The sequence below is a fragment of the Plecotus auritus genome, assembly GCF_963455305.1.
Source record: "Plecotus auritus genome assembly, chromosome: 2".
NCBI classification, from domain to species: Eukaryota; Metazoa; Chordata; class Mammalia; order Chiroptera; family Vespertilionidae; genus Plecotus; species Plecotus auritus.
Genome location: NC_137771.1, coordinates 22,180,569 through 22,198,656, shown reverse-complemented (window position 1 = coordinate 22,198,656; position 18,088 = coordinate 22,180,569). Strand labels below are relative to the sequence as shown.

Below are 18,088 nucleotides of genomic sequence, written 5' to 3'. Positions count from 1 at the left end.
AAATTAACACTAATATCTTCAGATTATACACTATTATTATTATTAACTTTATTACGTTAGTTCAGAAGGTGGTACTTCTGGATCTCTGTCATTTCCCTGGGAAATTTACATCTCATTAATAGGTAATTATGGTGCTCTTGGCTAAGACCCACACTGCTATTTCGTGTTGAGATCATTAATGGGCTTATTTTAAGACTGTTAATGATAATTAATAACAGTAATGACATAATACCCTAGTAAAGCATGCCAGATATTCTAAAGATTGCTTTCTCTTGCCTCCAAGAACTTGAAAAATAAGTGACGCTGGCTCCCTCTGCCTCTCTGAGCATGCCCTCACCCTTGCCTTTCCCTCCCCGTCTTCTTCCACCAGGCCCCTTACCTTTGCCTTTCTCTCTCCTGAGCTCCAAGAGCCCTTCTTCTGCCTTTGTAACTTGTGTCCTGTGCCTGTGCAGCCAGCTGGCTCACTTCTACTACCTCTGTAACTGTCTAAATAAACTTTCATCATTTGAAAAAAGCAGTGATGCTTTCTTGAATAGCATCTGTATTCTATAGCAATACAGAAATAGATTCCACCTTTGTCTTGGCAGAAATATACCACTGAAAGATGGCATATCTTACCTTCTTGGCTTAATCCACCCCTGGAGCTGTGGGGGACACAGTTTAATGCTTTAACCTGAGCAATTAAAGGCTCCTGAGAAGGTCTGTTATTTTTTCACTAAAGCTTCCTGAGGAGGCTCCAGGGAAAGTTCCACATGCCTTTAACTAAGGACTCCTGAAAAAAACCTATGTGTCTTTAAAGGGAGGTCTCCTGAGATAGCCCAATTTCCTTTCAAAAACAACCAGTTCCTCCGAATATCAAGCCTGTGATCTTGGTCATCCTGATTGCATCTTTACCATGAACCTCTGGCCCTGAACCCAAACCAGTTCTCTCCAAAGTTTGAGCTACAACTTCCTTCCCAAGGGAGATCTCTTCAGGAGCTTCCTGCGAGCTCTCTGACCCTGAGCTCCATCCACAGTATGTTGGCCTTGGGGAGATGGGCTGTGTTTGGGGAAGGCTGGGGAAATGAGACAGTGGCACCACGGTCGGTACCTGCAGCGATCCTGTGTGCTGTGCTGAGGGGCACAGCTGGGCCCTCATGGTGGCCTCCTTCAATATTCCTTGGAGATATTTGTCCGAGGTCCAGGCTCTCATGAGGCTTTAAGAAAAAGAGTTCTATTTACTTGCTGACCTCACTGGCCCCACCCAGGAACAGTGCCAGCACTTCTCATTGGGCAGAGCAGTTCTGAGGTTGCATTCACAGGGCCTTTTGCAGCCAGAGGCTCCAGCCTGGACTTCATGGGCAGGGTCTGTAGTTGGGCAGCAAAGGTTTGCAGACCCCTTGTAACTAGAGGCAAAATTCTGAAGGTATAAGGATGTATGTATTTTTTCCTAGGAAGGGTCTAGAAGAGGGATCAACAAACTAGGCCTCCTCCCTCCCTAAGGGCTTCATCCAGCCGCTGGCTCCTTTTTGTAAATAAACTTTTATTAGAACCCAGACAAGCCCATTTGTTGACATATTGTCTGTGACTGTTTGCATGGATTACAACTTCAGAGTTGAGTTATTGCCACAGAGACCATATGGCCTGCAAAATCTAAAATATTTGCTCTGGCCCTTTATGAGAGCTGTGCTATGAAACATAGTAGCCATTAGCCACACAAGGCTATTTACATTTAAACTAATCAAAATTAAATACAAGTTAAAGTTCAGTTTCTCAGTCATACTCGCCCCATAGCAAGTGCTCAATAGCCACATGTGGCTTGTGGCTGCCCTAGTAGACAGCACAGATAGAGAGCATTTCTATCATTACAGAAAGTTCTGCTGCACAGAGCTGAGCCAGAGCTTCCATTAGATTCACAAAGGGCCTGAGTTTCAAAGGAGGCTGCAAGCCATTAGCATGAAATAGAAGCCCATGGGTCCTTCCTCCCACCTGCCCAGCACCCTCAGAGGCAGCCCAGTCGGGAGAATGCATTCCACAGGAGGACCAAGGGCAGAAGCAAGGGCCTGTCCTACATCAGCCACATGATGGTGTCAGCTCTCTAAGTCATTGGCACTAAGCTGACAAAGCCTTGCAGGCAGGGCCCCCGTCAAGTCCTGGACTGGTGCAAACAGGTTGCTATAGCTGAGGAAGTCCCTGGTTTCTGCCGACTCTGCAGTCTGTGTGGCTGCTGTCTGTGTGCTGACCAGCAGATGTCTGTGCTGACAGCGGGGTCAGGCACAGAGAAGCCAAGGCTGGGGTTATCACCAAGCCACATGGATCTGCCTTAGGACTGGACCACGGGGTAGTATGTGCATCTGGAAAAGTGGAAGTTGCACTGATTTTTGGAACAGCCGAAGTAGAGGGGCAAGGAGGGAAGGTGGGAGGAGCCAGGAGGGGCAGCCACTGCTGGGAATATTGCTTAAGGTACATGCACCCACAGGGTGGCCTGGGCCCTTGCTATTACTGGACTTACCAGACAATCCCATATTGGGAATTGGCTGATAAACACTAGCTTCTTGAGCTTATAACTGACCTTGGGCCTTATTGTGGGGGCACAGCAAGAGACAGTAGTCAAAAGGACTATGAAGATGTGGCTCTCAAGGAAGGAAGTCAGCCATGTCTTCCGTTGCAGAGTTCGCCTTCATCATGTGCTGAACAGCAGCAAACAGACAGGCATGCAGGCAGACAGGCTGCATAGAAGGGGCCCCCTACTGACCTGTGCTGCCCGCACTCAGTTCAGCTTCCTTAGAGTCTGTTTTCAGTAAGTCACCATACCCATTTCAAAATGACACCAGGCCCTGCACTTGATGGCCCCCATTGGCTGACATCCCTGATAGTCTGCTATCAAAGCGAGTTTGTTCCTCCTCCACCCTGTTCAGGAGAGTGAAAAGTGCAGATAAGGAACTGACTGCTACTGGGATTTTGGAGAAAGGTGAAGTCGGGTGAAGAGTGTCAGCTCATAGCTGCTGCTGCTTCAAGGGGAAGATCAAAAAGGCCAGTTGTCAAATCCCGAGAAGATAAGAGATGCTTGATTTGCAATCCCAGGGAGCAAGAGCATGGGCTGCAGCCAAGGACTGGGGGAAGGGGGTCAGCTTGTATTAAGCGCTAACTGTATGCCAGGCACTGAACATACATTATCTCATTTAATCCCCATGACAGCCTGGTGGACAGACATCGCTATCTACATCTTACAGATGTACGAGCTGGGACTCAGGAGTTTTGTGCTCAGCTTAAGGCTACTTAATGGTCAGAAATGGCTTTTCTGGTGCTAAAGACTACACTGTTCTCTTACCTTGTGCTCCTTGCAAAACTCCTGGAGTAAGGCAGAGATTGGTGACTCCATTTCATAGGCCGGTAAACCGGAGCTAAGTCGGCAGCAGGGAATGACACAGGCTGGCCTGGGTCATTCCAGGGAGGCAGCAAGAGATGTATTCCAGAGCTTCTCAGTTCAGGTTGCTGGATAAAGTACAGAATGCCCAGCTCATGTGAATTTTTAATTATTCAGATTTTTAAAATTTGGTATTTTTTTGTATAAGTATATCCCACATATTAGCTGGGACATACTTATACTAAAAAAATTATCTATTGTTCATTTGAAATTTAAATTTAACTGAGTATCCTGTATTTTTATTTGCTAGATTTGGCAATCACATTCTTAGCATTGATTCCCCAGGAGCCCTCACCCCACTCATCCCTCCTCCTGACTCCCAGATCTGTCCCTTCCTGCTTGCCCAGCTGGGGCTGCCCATCTATTATAGAGTTCTGGCCACACCTCTGCCCTTCCAGGGAGTGCACATCTAGACAGCTCTCTGTATACACACACACATGTGCACAGACACATCCATGTGCACTTGGGGTTATGCTACATGTGCAGTTCTGTAATCTGATTAATGAGGCCGACATTTTTCTGTGTTAATAAAAGTAGTCCTGATTTGTCCTTCCTAATGACTCTCAGGGAGATAGCCGTTGTGGTTTGCATATACCATAATTATTTAACCAGTCATCTTCTGTGGACATTTAGGTGAAGAATATCCTTGTACATACAACTTAAACCCTCATCTAATTATCTTCTTAGAATAAATTCTTGGAAGTGCAGTTGCTGGGTCAAAGATGGGGTAGATTTTTATGTTTTAATACATAATTGCACAGCGTCTTTAGAACAGTTATACTGAGGCACACATCCACCAACAGCGCACAAGAGGGCCCATTTCCCGCACTTGACCTACATTGTATGTTGGTGAGCTTCAAATCAGTTTCATTGATTAAAGTGGGTGAAAAATGCAGCCTCATTTGTGATTATAATTTGCATCTCTTTGATGATAGAGAAGGTTGAGCACCTGTCATCACTTACTGGTCATTTGTATATCATTTTGTAAATTGTCTGTCCCTGCCTCTGCCTACTTTTCTTTTCAGGTGTTGGGATTTTTTTCTTATCTTTTTTGTAAGTGGTTTTGCATATTAAGGATATTAATGGTATGAGTTTCCTTTTGATGTGCAGCAGTTTTAATTTTTATGCCAGTAATTTAAAGCTTTTTAATTTAATTTTTATTTTACCTTTGGTGTCATGCTTGGAAAGGTCTTTCCTATACCAAGATCAGATAAATAGTCATTTACATGTTCATCTTATTATTTCAGAGGGTTTTTTTGTTCCATGTCACTTTTAAATTCCTTTGGAATTCACTAGTGTTTGTCTTGGTTTCCATGAGTGTCTTTCTGTCTCTGACCTGCTAACGCTCACTCTGCGTCCTTCTGTCTCTCTCTTTGAGTGTGTGGAAACCTATTACTCCCCAGTTTGCCCTCCTTGTGTCTCTCCTGAGGTTTCTTGCTGCTATTTGGACATGATTTTCCCACCCCATCCCTAGGCTTCCCCTTCTCCACACACAGCTCTCAAAGGTTGTATGGGATTGTTTCTGTCTGTTCCATACTGATCAGCAGGTAAGCAAGAATTAAAAGCAGATCCGAAAAATCTCAATTAGATTAAGAGTCCCTGCAGGTTTTTCATGCCTAATCCTGGTTGCACCTTTGCATTTTATCAGCATTACCCTTGAGCCAATGCTCTGACCTGTTTGTGAAGGAGAACCCATCTCTGAGTGCTGGTCTTGGTCAGTTAGATCTATTGAATCATCTACATCTAAAAACAGGTATTTTTGTTTAGCTAAATCTGTCATCTTGTCATCTTACTCTCAGAATACAGAGGGCTTCCCTAAACATCAAACCTGTTCTAGTTCACTTACTCTATCCTCATAGAATCTAGAATGATGAAGAATCTTATTTTTGCAAACTCCCTTGTAACCATCAGGGCAGAGGTGGCAGAATGCAATGATGAAGACCTCAGGTTCTAAGTTCAAACATATCTGGCATCCAGTCCCATCTTTGTCACTCACTTGCTATGGGATATTAGGCAGGTTATTTTATTTCCCTGAGCTCTGGCCTCCACATATGTAAAATCGGGATAATAATAGTACTCCATAGAGGAGTTGTGACAATCAAAGAAGAGAACACACGGGTTCACATAACGTGCTTGGTGACAGGGCCTGGCAAACTATCAGGCTCTATAAATGTCAGCCAGTTAATGAAGTCACCTTCATCCTGACTTTACTTAACTGAGATTCTTTAGGAGATGGAAGGAAAGGTACATCAAGTCCAGAGGTCCCAGTCCCAACCCCACTGCCAGCCCCCCCGGCTCCTGAGTTTGCATCAAATCCACACACCAATTGTTCATGGTGTGTCTAGTCTTACAAACAGGCTGTGGCTTCTTTGGGGAAGGACCGGAAGATTCTCCATATCCAGGAGCCTAGCACTGCCAGAGAGAGTACCCGTCTGATGGGGATGAGGTCTCGGGCCCTGTCACCTGGCGGATGGGAGCTGAAGAAGTCAAGGCCGGACACAGTCTTTTCATGGCCTCTTTTCTCTGTATTAGAGAGATGATGGCGATAGAGCTAAAGATTCCAGTAACACATTCAGTAGGCCGTAGACTTTGTCTTTCCAAACAGACACCTACACACATACACATGCATGCACATACAAATGAACACGACACTTTTCCATATTTTTTAATATAATTCGGATACCCTGAAGCCCACCCTTGATCCCCTCATCCATCTGAAAAACAGCCCAGACATCACACATAAACTTCGTGGTAGAGATTCTTTCATTAATTAAGCTAATGTTTGTTGAGCACCTACTGTATGCATTCCCTGATTTTTCATCCAAGCCTTATTTTCAGTCACCATTTGTCTCCTCTCTCCCTATTCCCCCACGTTCCCAAAGAGGAAGGGGACAGGGAAGGAAGAAGAGCCCAATTCAGTGTCACTTCTGAAAGAACACCTTGGTGTGCTTTCGCCACCTGTGGAAGGTCAGTGATGTCATCTGTGTGCAAGAACCGCAGCATGGTGCAACAGGATCAGACAGACATATGTGTGAGGGACAGACAGACAGAAATGGAGCACCCCATTGTTGCTCTACCAGAAGAGGCAGGCTTGGAGGGAGCTTCAGGATGAGTGTCATTTCCTGGCTTCTGCAGGTGGAAGCAGAGTTGAAGGTGGTCACACCCCTGTGCAAACAGGGAAATCGGGGCCCAGAAATGGATCCCTTCTGACTCATTCCTTCCTGGAATTAGACCTGCTGATTCCTTTTTCCTGGTCTCAGCCTCAGATAATTTCCTCATTTTGAAAGAGTTCCCCAATTCTGGGACATTATGCAGACATCTCAAAACTGGGCTAATGGAAGCTATTCAACTATATATATACTGAATATGCAATTTGCACCATTCAGGCCACTGAGGGCCAGAACAGCAGGCCTGGCAAGACCTCCTCGAGGGCGGGAGGTGATGAATGTCCATTTCCTCTGCCCAGGAGGGATGGTGTGCACTTCCTGAGTGAACTTGCTCCATTTCCGTGGCTCTGCCTTGGGAGTTGCAGAATATTCCTCTTAATCAGTACTGTGGAGTAGCAGATTAATACATAGAGATGTGACATTTGAGACAAATTGGGCAGCACTTCTCAATAAGTGGGGAATCAGGATGAATTTCATATCACGTCTTCAGTAATCCCACAAACTGTTCATCATGCATAGTGATATTTCCCCCTTTGGGGAAGGGTATTAGCATACCTTGAAGATGATATCATACAAACTCTAGTGTCCTGAACTTGCTCACATTGGGGTGTCCAAAGTTATAGCGATGAAGGGGAAGGGGCATTTTCAGGTTGCTAGATTACCTGCAGGTAAGGTATACATCTAATTTACTTCTGTCCCTGTTCGTTCGTTCGTTCACTCATTCATTCAACAAATATATGCTGCACACCTGCTCTATGTCAGGTCTCAAAGCAGAATTTGAGGAATAGGAATGGAGAAGTGGCACCTACCTACAAGGAGCTCTGAGACCTAAAATAGTTGGAGAGGAGTAAGAATAGAGGAGCAGGGATTGGAAAAAGGTGGGTTCAAGCCTGGGCTAGCTATGAGCGTTGGGCAAGTCTCCCAATCTCCCTGAGCTGCTTTTTTGTTGTTGTTTGTTTCCAGAAGAGAAAGTGTAAGTCCCACCTCAGTGGTCTGTAATGAGGACTAAAAGAGTTAATGCATAGGAGATGCCTGGCACAGAGTCTGTATTCAATAAATACCAATTCCCCATGACGAGGAGAAAATCGCTGGGCTGCCTAGTTGGGTCTGTGCAGATTTGATGTGAGCTCTGCCATGTCCCTGCTATGTGAGCTTGGGCAAGACACTGAACCTTCGGGCTTCCTCCTATGGAAAGTGGGATAGCCCTCTCCTGGTTTCCAGGGGTATGTGAGCATTAGTGGTAAGGTATGGGAAGCACCTAGCATGACATTTGGCACATAGTAGGCATTCAGTAAAAGGAAGCTATTATAATAAGGCCTGGTGTGTTTTGTGGGAGTGAAAAAAAATTCTTTCACATGATAAAACCTTTGCTCAAGCCCTGTGGCCTTCCAAGAACAAAGAGTGTCACCCATTTTGTTTTCCTTCACCAGGGTACCGTAGTCCAGGCCTTGACACACATAGGGACACCACAATAGTAGCTAGTGCTTGCCTTGTCTAACCTGGATCCCTGCTAGTTCCTATTGGGGTTTTGTGCAAATTAGCACAAGTGGCCACTCTGAGGGGACACAGCCCTGTGAGCACGTGGCTTAGTGGTTGGAGTATAGGCTGGGCTTTTGTTCTCATCATCACTCTGCACAGGCTTCCCTTTGCAGTACTCAACCCAAACAACTGTATATGGTGGCCTTGCTCCAGAGCCTTCCTCTCAGGATTCAGCAAATCATTAGATGCTGGGTGCAAGGATCTTGGAGAACTTTCACTTCAAACCCTCTAATTGCTTCCAGGATGGAGTACGAACTCCTTACCTGGCCATGAAGCCCTGGGCATCATCCCTCCTCCAGCCACCCTGGACTTTATCCAGTCTTCAGACCCCACTGTCTTCCCGCTCACTCCTTAGATGCATAGAGCCCCCTCTCCTGAACCTTCCCCACTCCACCCTGCTGCTCTTCCTTTTATTCCTTCCAGTGTCTGCTTAACCAAATCAAGGCATCTGCCCCGGTGCATGCACTCCTTTACGTCTCTCTTAGCTCCCTGATGTCTCCTTCCTTCTCATGGGTCACCTGTGTATCTCCTGTTCCTCGTTTGCCTTCTGTACTCCTGTGCGTGTTTTTGGACAGGCGGGAACCCACAGCAGCACACCGATTATGACCTCAGGGCCCGAAGGGAGAATAACTCCCAAGTCAGCCTGTTAGTAGCCCATGTGGGACTTAGAGCAGGTCACTTAACCTCCTGTGACCTCCCCTGTCAGAGAAGAACAATGGTAACAATAATCTCTACTCTGTAAGATCATCGCTAGGAACAAATAAGGCAACAGGTGTGAAGAGTTCCTAATAGCGCCCGGTGTGGAAGAAACACTCAAAAAGCAACCACGTGGGCTTGAGCCCAGGATGTCACACATGGTAGATGCTCAATAAATAATGATTCAATAAGTAAGTGGATAGGTGATCATCTCACCCAATGTAAAAGACCCAGACAAGGAAAGAGATTGGCTCCAGGTACCTGGGACCGTATTCTCATTGACTCGAAGATGCCCTCAGTTATACAAGATGCACCACTTTATTTGATGTACTACTAAGAGAGAAAAAATGCTGCCAATTAAAGTCTGACATGCCATTGATTGTAAGACGCATCCTAACTTCAAAGGTATTAAATTAGGAGAAAATGTGCACCCTAGAACTGATGAAATATGGTCACTGCTTAATTGCTTTTGACCGCCCCTCAGCCTCATTTGGGATGGGTCCATCAGTCTGACCTCTTCTCCGAACCAGGGCTCTCCGACTGGCAGGGCTCCTCCTTTTCAGCATTCGTGTGGTGGCTCACGCTGGCCATGTGATCACTTCTTAATTTATTCTTTCAGCTCTAAGTCTCATTACTTCTCAATTTTCTGCATTGAACTCTATTTGACACCTATTAGCACAGGTCTTCATCTGATAAATGCCCTTTCTTAGGAGGCTGCAGGATGCCCCAGTCTTGACCCTCCCCCCGGCTTCTGTGCCCCCGGCAGGGGAGCTCATAGAACCCAAACGTCCTTATTTGGGACCACTGCTGCTGCCCACTCCCGGCCCCTCTGAGAGGCAGGGGAACACCACTGGATGGGGAACCGAATGTGATTCCTCCCATTTGGGTCGGGGGTGGGGGTGTCAGAGGATTTGCTTTTAAGTCCTGCTCTGAGAGTGGCTACAGCTGGACACACAGCTGTCTCCCTCCTCATGACCTGGTAACCCTGTCAGAGATTCTTCCACTGACTTCAAGCCCTGGAAATTCAGGGTACACATGCCTTTCTTCCTCGGAGTGACTTATTTCCCACCCCATGAGCTGAGCATCAGTGGGGAGAACAAACAGAAATATCAGATTGAATGTTTCTCTTCCCATTATTTGATCATTTGGGGGTGATTAGCCACTGTTTTGAATTATTCTTTCCAGCCCTTCCCTTCATCAGGGTGGATGACTGAGGGTTGAAGCCATTGACATTTCATTGTGACAGGAGGAGAGAAAAGTACTTGCCGCCTTAGTGGGAGATTCTAACTTGGAGATCGGGTGTTGGACAGGTTACATCTCTCCCCTTCCCCTTGAAACTATCACATTAGAGAACAGGAGTTGTCCACAGTCCCGTGTCCTCATACAAACCACGGGATCATAAGCCCGGAGCCCCTGGGATGAGGAAAGCAAAGGAGCCAGCACTGGTTGAGCACCTTTGGCAGGCCTGGCAGGGACTGAGAGCGTCACAGACACCAGCACATCACTGCCTCCTGAGCAAGCTTAGGATCCCATTTTACAGATAAGGAAGTTGAGGCTCAGAGAGGTTATCTATTTGAGGTTATAGGGCACCTTAGGGTCATGCCCAGAGGGAAAGTCTGTTTGGTTCCAAAGTCCACCTCTCTCCACTCGGTGCTGCCTCTCAAAATAAGTCCCACATAGTTCTCTAAGCTCGCTCCTCCCACCATCCCTGACCCCACAGAAAGGAAGAGGCACAGAGAGTCAAGTGGGCCAGCACGTTGGACAGTGACTGTAAGAATTATAATGAAAGCCGGCCTTACGGGCACCAGGTGCTCTTCATAGTGCCTTACGTTTTAACATGTAATCTTCACAACATTCCTGTGAGGTAGGCACTGTTATGATCCCCATGTTATTGATGAGGCACAGAGAGGTTAAGTAACTTACTTGAAGTCACACAGCTAGTAAGAGGTAGAATGTGGGTTTAAACCCAGGCGGTTTGACTTGAGTCTGCAAAAAGGAATAAAATAATTTCACACAGCTGGGACTATTGAATCTTAATTAAACATGCCACTATAACAGAGAGCAGTGCTTAGCATTGTACTTTAAAGAATCTAACAAAAAGATGCACGAATCTGACTATATTCAAATGCAAAAGTTCTGTACAATAAAAACCATTTAGAAGGGAAAGAAAAACTGACTTGAATGCTATTGTGCCAGATATGGCAGGAAAGGGTTACTCTCCATATTACACAAACAGCCCACAGGTACCCAAGTAAGGAAGGAACCTGGAGCTCACACCAGAGGAAATAGAGTCAGTGAATAAATATGCAGGAAAGCTCTTCGGCCTTGCTAATAATCGGTGTAATACCAATTAAAACAATAAAAGGACATTCATTTCATCCCTGGTCAGTTAGCTGGAAGACCCTTGGGAGGCCCCGGTCGAATGCTGGAGCTGTTGCAGAGAAACAGGCTGCCACACATTCTGGTGGCGATGTAAAGCGGTCCTTTGAGAATTGAGCTGGATCACATGTATCGAGTCATAAAATGCTCATGTCATTTGACCCAGTAATTCCCCTCCTGGGAATATAAGTCAACAGAAGGAGAAAGATATAGCATGAAAGTGTTGATTTCAGCATTATTTATAATGATGAAAAATGGGAAACTGTAAAAATGTCCAACAATAGGGGGATTACTAGGGAAATTATGGTATATGTACCTAGTGGATTTATGCAGCCATTTAAAATTATAAAGGCATTATTTAGTACTACAGGAAGATGTTTATGATATTTTCACTGAAAAAAGCAGAATGAAAAATTATGTCCCCATATTTATGACAACCATGTAAAGTAGGTCTTAGAGGGACAAGGACTGCATAGGAACAAAAAAGGTAACAATTGATATGAGAGGGCAGTGAGATTGTGGGTAATTTTTTTAAGTGTCTCTGTATGGCTGCTTGTTTGATTGTTTGATAGAGCAAACAGGAGAAAATCCAAAAATCAAAGAGTAAACTAAGATAAACAACAGTGAAATAAGTCCTGGCTTATGTGAAAGCTGCATAGAGGTTTCGCTTCACTGTGAGCCAAAGGTCACATGGCTATTAATAGAAGTATAGACTCCAGATCTCCAAAGGTAGGTGCATTCAGAGGAAGGGTACTCACATAATAAAGCAGTAATCAGTAGTAACGTGCTTTTGAAGATCCTAGCACAAGAGTAGGTGTTTGGGGTAATGACTAAGAGAAATAATGATCTCACAAAGAACAGTTAAAGAGAAGGCCTGGAAGTGATTTGCAGATTTGTCACAGATAAGACAAATAACTGTTTATTCTGGATTGCTCCAGATAGCAGAACAATGTCCAATGCATAGATGTTAGATATAGGTGAATTTCAACCAAGAATCAAGAAGAAACTTTACATAGCTTTACTTATCATGAAGCAGGCTGCCTCGGGAGGTAATGCGCTTCCCATCTCTGGAGATGCTCAGACCAGGGTCTGAATGCAAACTCAGCCATAGATGCCGTTAGCATACTTCTCAAAATGCGCTTGTGCTGGATTTCATCAGTTAACATCCATCGACTGTAAGATGCACCATTAGTTTATGTACCACAAAGAAAGAAAGAACACTGCCTGTTAAACTAGGACACATTCTTGATTGCGGGACTCATCTCAATTTCTGAGCTATTTAAATGTTAAATGTGAAAAAAAAAGGCAGTGACTTGCTACATAGCCTGGTGTAGGGGGGATACATGGTGTGTTTTGAGTGTACAGATCTATAGGCTAAACATGGTGCATTTTCCAGTCTTACCACAGGTACAGTATGAAAGCAGACACACACACACACACACAGAGGGAGAGGGAGGGAGGAATGCAAATGGATACTTTTTAAAAGACAGAGCAGGAAACATCAGAGATAGGTCTTGCTGGTCACCAGCCAACCTGGCTTGAACCACTAGACCCCAGGCCACAAGAACACACACACACACACACACACACACACACACACACACATACACACACTTTTTTTCTGCTGGGGATTTCTTTGGTGTGAGAAGATGGGCTAGATTGGATGCAGGAGGAGCTCCCTAGGTGCCTTCTAAAATTCATGGCAAATCTCAGTTGCTAATTCAATGACTCTGTGATTCTGTAACTCACGACTTTAAATCAGTAACTCCCCATTCATTAACTTGATTGACTTTGATTCTAAAGTGCTTTTCTAATCTCCAGTATTGGCCTAGGCCCTGCCTGTCAAACCTTATTAACACTAAGACTGGCACATGGCCATTCCCCCTCCCCCCACTCCACAACTCACTTTCTGACACACACTCGGCCCTTTTGGGATCCAAACAGGGATCTGTGGAGGGTCTGAGAAGGTATGGCAGCCTCACCTGGGACATTAGCCTAGCTAGACCCTAGTGCCCATAATGCCCCGCTCATTCATCTCACCTAGTTAGTCTCTCACCCCTTTCTGAAGGCTGGGGTGGGTGGTGGGTGGGGGAGAAGCAGGAAACAGCCAAGGTGGTAGAATGAGTTTGTAGTGTGGAACCAAATAGTCCTTAGGTTAATCTGCCATTTACTATAGTTATCTGGAGAATACACTGTATTATTTCTGTGCCTCAGTTTTCTCAACTGTGAAATGGAGCTGATGCCTGCACACAGTGAGATAACAGCGATGCTCATTTATAGCCATGCCCAATGGGATTTCATTTGCTTCCTCTTCCAAGATCCCTTCTTGTTCCAGGATGACAGGAGACTCTTCTTAAATGTCCATGTCTGTCTCAAATGGAGGGTGACATGTGAGAAGAAGCTCTCACTTTTTTGGGGGAATAGTGTCTGGAAGGCTGTGCTTTTAGCAGCTCCACCCTTCACAGGCAGGAAGAACGTTCTCTCTCCTGTGCTGCACACCCAGCTGTCCTGGTGACCAGCAGGGACCCAGCTTAGAGGCAGCACCTGGACTGGCTGGTTTCTGTGAGGCCTCCGGAAACACAGCATATATTCCTTGGTTTCTCGCTGTCTAGTAAAGTACAAATGGGAGAAAATGTCCCAAACACTTTAAAGGTTATGAAAACCTGCGGTTGTTTTTTTTTGTTTGTTCAGCAATCTGTTGATCCATCCATCCATTCATAAACTTGCATTGAATACCTACTCTGAACGGGGCCTGGGAAAACACAATGAGTACGATACAATCCTTGACCTTGCACAACCATGATCTACTGGGGAAGACAGATAAGAAAGCTAATAACTGTAATGCATTGTGAACCTGCCTGAGAGATGAGGGCGTGGGGCACGATGGTCGCTCGCATGGGCCCAAGGGAAAGAGATCCCTAGATGGACTTTGGTGTTCACACCACCATCTCCTGGGGGATTTCCGGGTGAGTCAACAGCACCCCCTGATTCCCTAAGGTGACAGATGGCCTGGCACATTTGAAGAGCAGAGATGAGCCAGTGTGGCTGGAGTAGTGAGTGATGGGAGGGTGGTAGGAGGTGATAAACTCTGAGAGGGAAGAAGGGACCAATCAGACAGAGCCTTTACATTATGGAAGGGCTTGGCTTTTGCTTGAGTGTAGTGGGGCCCATTAGTGGATTCTGAGCAGAGGGAGGCCTGATCTGACTTTCCGTGAAACAGCTGCTGCGTCTGCGCTGATACTGAAGGAGGGCCAGGTGGGGGGCAGGGAGACTCCCAGCAGTCCACTGCAGTGAAGCAGGTGAGAGACCAGGAAGGACAGGCCAGGGAGTAGCAGTGGAGAGGCTGAGAAGTTGGTCTATTCCTGGTAGATTTTGAAAGTGGAGCCAACAGAATCGGCTGACAGATTGGATGTGCGGCATTAGAGAGAAGTTCAGGGTAGCTCCAAGGGTGGAACACTAGCAACATGGCGCTGCCATGAACTGAGACAGGGAAGCCTCTGGGTGGAGCAGGCTTGGGAGTGCAGAGATCGGGAGCTCAGTGGGGACTGTTAGGTGTGAGACTCCTGGCAGGCCCAGGAGGACCTGGTGGGGAGGCAGGTGCATGGGGGGAGCCTGCCTGAGGAGCCTTCTCTGAATGCAGACAGTATTTAGCCACCAGTTTAGTTGAGATGACTTTGAACAAGAGGAGAGATAGGGAAGAGAGATTCTTTCTACTCCCTGAAGCTGCATTTGCCTGAGGCTTTCAGAGAAGGCTCTTCACCCTTTTTTGCACTTTTTTTTTTTTTTTTTTTTTTTTTACCAGCTCTCTTCCTTCCTTCCTGTCTTCCTGGAGCAGATGCCCCCCAGGCACTCAGGATGTGCTGACTGAGCAGAGAGATGCAAGGTTTCAGGACAGGGGGAGAGCTGGTGGGTCCTATCTCGAGGTCCTAAGACAGCGGTCGGCAAACTCATTAGTCAACAGAGCCAAATATCAACAGTACACGATTGAAATTTCTTTTGAGAGCCAAATTTTTTAAACTTAAACTTCTTCTAACGCCACTTCTTCAAAATAGACTCGCCCAGGCCGTGGTATTTTGTGGAAGAGCCACACTCAAGGGGCCAAAGAGCCGCATGTGGCTCGCGAGCCGCGGTTTGCCGACCACTGTCCTAAGAGAAATGAGAGAAGGCCTGTGTTGCTGAGAAGACATCCCTCTGGGCAGCGAGGCCCATGGTGTGTGTGGGTGCTGGGAGGCTGTTGGCAGCAAAGACAAAGGATCGTCCACAGCATAGGGGGCAGAAGCTCATCTCTGCCTGGCAGGCACCTACTGCCCGAGGACTATGGATTGAAAAATCCATAGCGGGCATGACAGTGAGTGATAATACTTGAAAGGAAACCCGCGATGTGTGCTTTCAAAGCAGCGGTCCCCAGAATGCAGATCTGAGCGGCGGTTCCCGTGGCTGTGTCTTTGGAAATGTCCCTGTTAGCACACGGAGAACAATAGTGAACCTGTGGCATGGGCTTGGCATGGGGCTTCTTTCTAAAGGCTAATCATTAGACTTTTCTTAAAAAAAAAAAAAAAAAGACATTTAAGAAGAGTCTCCTGTCAAGCGAGGCCTTAGGGACAGACATATGTAGTGTGTGGGAGCTCCAAGAAAGCCAGGGCTGGTCCTGGTTACGGTGAAATGCAGAGAGGCCAGGGGAGAAGCAGACGTGTCACCTCTGTTCCCAAGCCCTGACAGCTAAGATGAAAGAGCTGCCTGAGATTTGACAATATTTCACTGGCTTCATTTATGGGATTGTGTGTTCTTGTTGGAGAAACATTCATTTATTTAATCAGTATTTACTGAGCAACTACTATGTGCCAGACACAATTTGAAATTCTTGGCTTATAGCAGTGAACAAAATAAATGCCCTTATAGAGCTTACATTCTGGTATATGGAGCAGATGACAGACAAATTAGGAAAATGTAAGTATATCAATGTTAATGAGTGCAAAAGTACACTACAAAGCAGAGAAACAGGCCAAAATTTTAGATTGGGTAGCCCAAGGAAGCCTCTTTGAGAAAGTGATATTTGTGTGAAAACCTGAAGGAGGTGAAGTAGTGAGCCAAGAAGGTGTCTAGGGAAAGACTGTTGCAGGCAGCAGGAATAATGGCATGTACAAAGGCCCTGAGGTGGCCCTGACATGCTCAGGGAGCAGTAGGGAGTGAGGGGATGATTCGGGGGACGTGAATAGGAGGCAGAATCACAGAGGTCACAGGTCCAGATGACATAGACCCTGATAGACTATTTTACAACTAGAAGAAAACTGAATCATTCAGCCTATATTCCCAAATTTTCAGATGAAGAAACTGACCCCAGCCAAGTTTGTCCATAGTCTCACTGTTAGTAGCTGAACCGGTTCTAACACTCAGGTTCCTGACATCTAGATTATTTCTTTTTCATTCAACTCATTTAGTCTTTCAGAAAATGTTTATAGACATTCACTATTGGAAATAAAAAGTAAACAAAACTGGTGGAAAGGCCCAGAGAACTTGGGTGGAGAAAGGGTGGACTCATGAGAAGGTGCCCATGGACAGCATTTTAATTTTTTATTTTGATGAAAGCACTTAAAAACATCACCCGAAACAAGTGGAAATTAGGACTTCTAATGCCCAGTTTACTTATTTCCGGACCTTGGACAGTTTCGACACCAGTCCACTTCTACCCACCTTTACATCTGGAAGTTATTAGACAGGTTGTTAGACCAGTGTTCAGCCTCTGGTGGGGAAGGAAGCAAAGCATGCAGTAATTTGATCAGGAATTACAGGCATAGTGCAAGGCGGTGGGGATTCACTGGTGATTAAAAGTAGTCTTTGCCTGAGCCCACATGGAGCTCCCAGTCCAGCTGGGGGACAGGCCAGCAGTCACGGCACAGTGAACAGGGCTGTGCTGGAGTTTATGGGGGCTGTGGGAGCACAGAGGATGGGTGTCCAAACCAGACTTAAGGTGGCTAGGCTAGGGAAGGCCTCCTAGAGGAAGCAGAGACCTAAAGGATGAGAGAAAATACCAGGCCTTCCTGAGGCAGAGGGAGATGCAGAAACGAATCATTGAGTGGGTGTGGCAGGCTCTGGCATTTATCCACCTGGATTCAGATCCAGCTCCATTGGTTATGACCTTTGTGACCTTGGGGAAGTCAGTGAACCTCTCTAAGCCTCACTGTCCTCATTTATAGACTGGTGATCGCAGTGGAACTAATTTTACAGAGTTATAATGAAGATAAAATAGGAGAATGCAGAAAAACTGTTTAGCCCAGTGGTCAGCAAACTCATTGGTCAACAGAGCCAAATATCAACAGTACAATGATTGAAATTTCTTTTGAGAGCCAAATTTTTTAAACTTCTTCTAATGCCACTTTTTCAAAATAGACTCGCCCAGGCCGTGGTATTTTGTGGAAGAGCCAAACACTCAAGGGGCCAAAGAGCCACATGTGGTTCGCGAGCCACAGTTTGCCGACCACGAGTTTAGCCCATTGTAAATGCTCAGCAGATGGTAGGCATTATCATTAGAATCCAATTGTAGGGTGTGGTGGACCGTAACTCTGCCTGGGCTCCTTCTGGGAGCAGGGCCACCATATCTGAATCTTAAAGGAAGAGGGCCAGTGAGTCAGGGAGGAGTGAAGAAGGGCAGAGGAAGGCCTTCCAGGCAGAAAGGGCAGCCTGAGCCAAGTCTGGGGGCAAGAGGCCAGATGGGGAGTGTGAAGAGCTCCAAGGTTCAGTATTAATAATCCTATATAATGAAAGGCTAATATGCAAATTGACCAAACAGCTGAATGACCGGTCGCTGTGATGCGCACTGACCACCAGGGGGCAGATGCTCAACGCAGGAGCCCTGAGCCAGGCTTATGACTGGTGAGCGCAGCTATGGTGGCAGGAGCCTCTC

At 46.1% G+C, this 18,088-nt stretch overlaps 1 protein-coding gene across 4 annotated transcripts in view; it reads left to right on the top strand.

Annotated features, from left to right (window-relative positions):
- Positions 1 to 18,088, top strand: part of CSMD2 (CUB and Sushi multiple domains 2) — a gene marked incomplete at its 5' end in the record, with an annotated part of 547,039 nt that overhangs the window by 107,313 nt on the left and 421,638 nt on the right. The gene's annotated exons all lie outside the window — the stretch shown is intronic.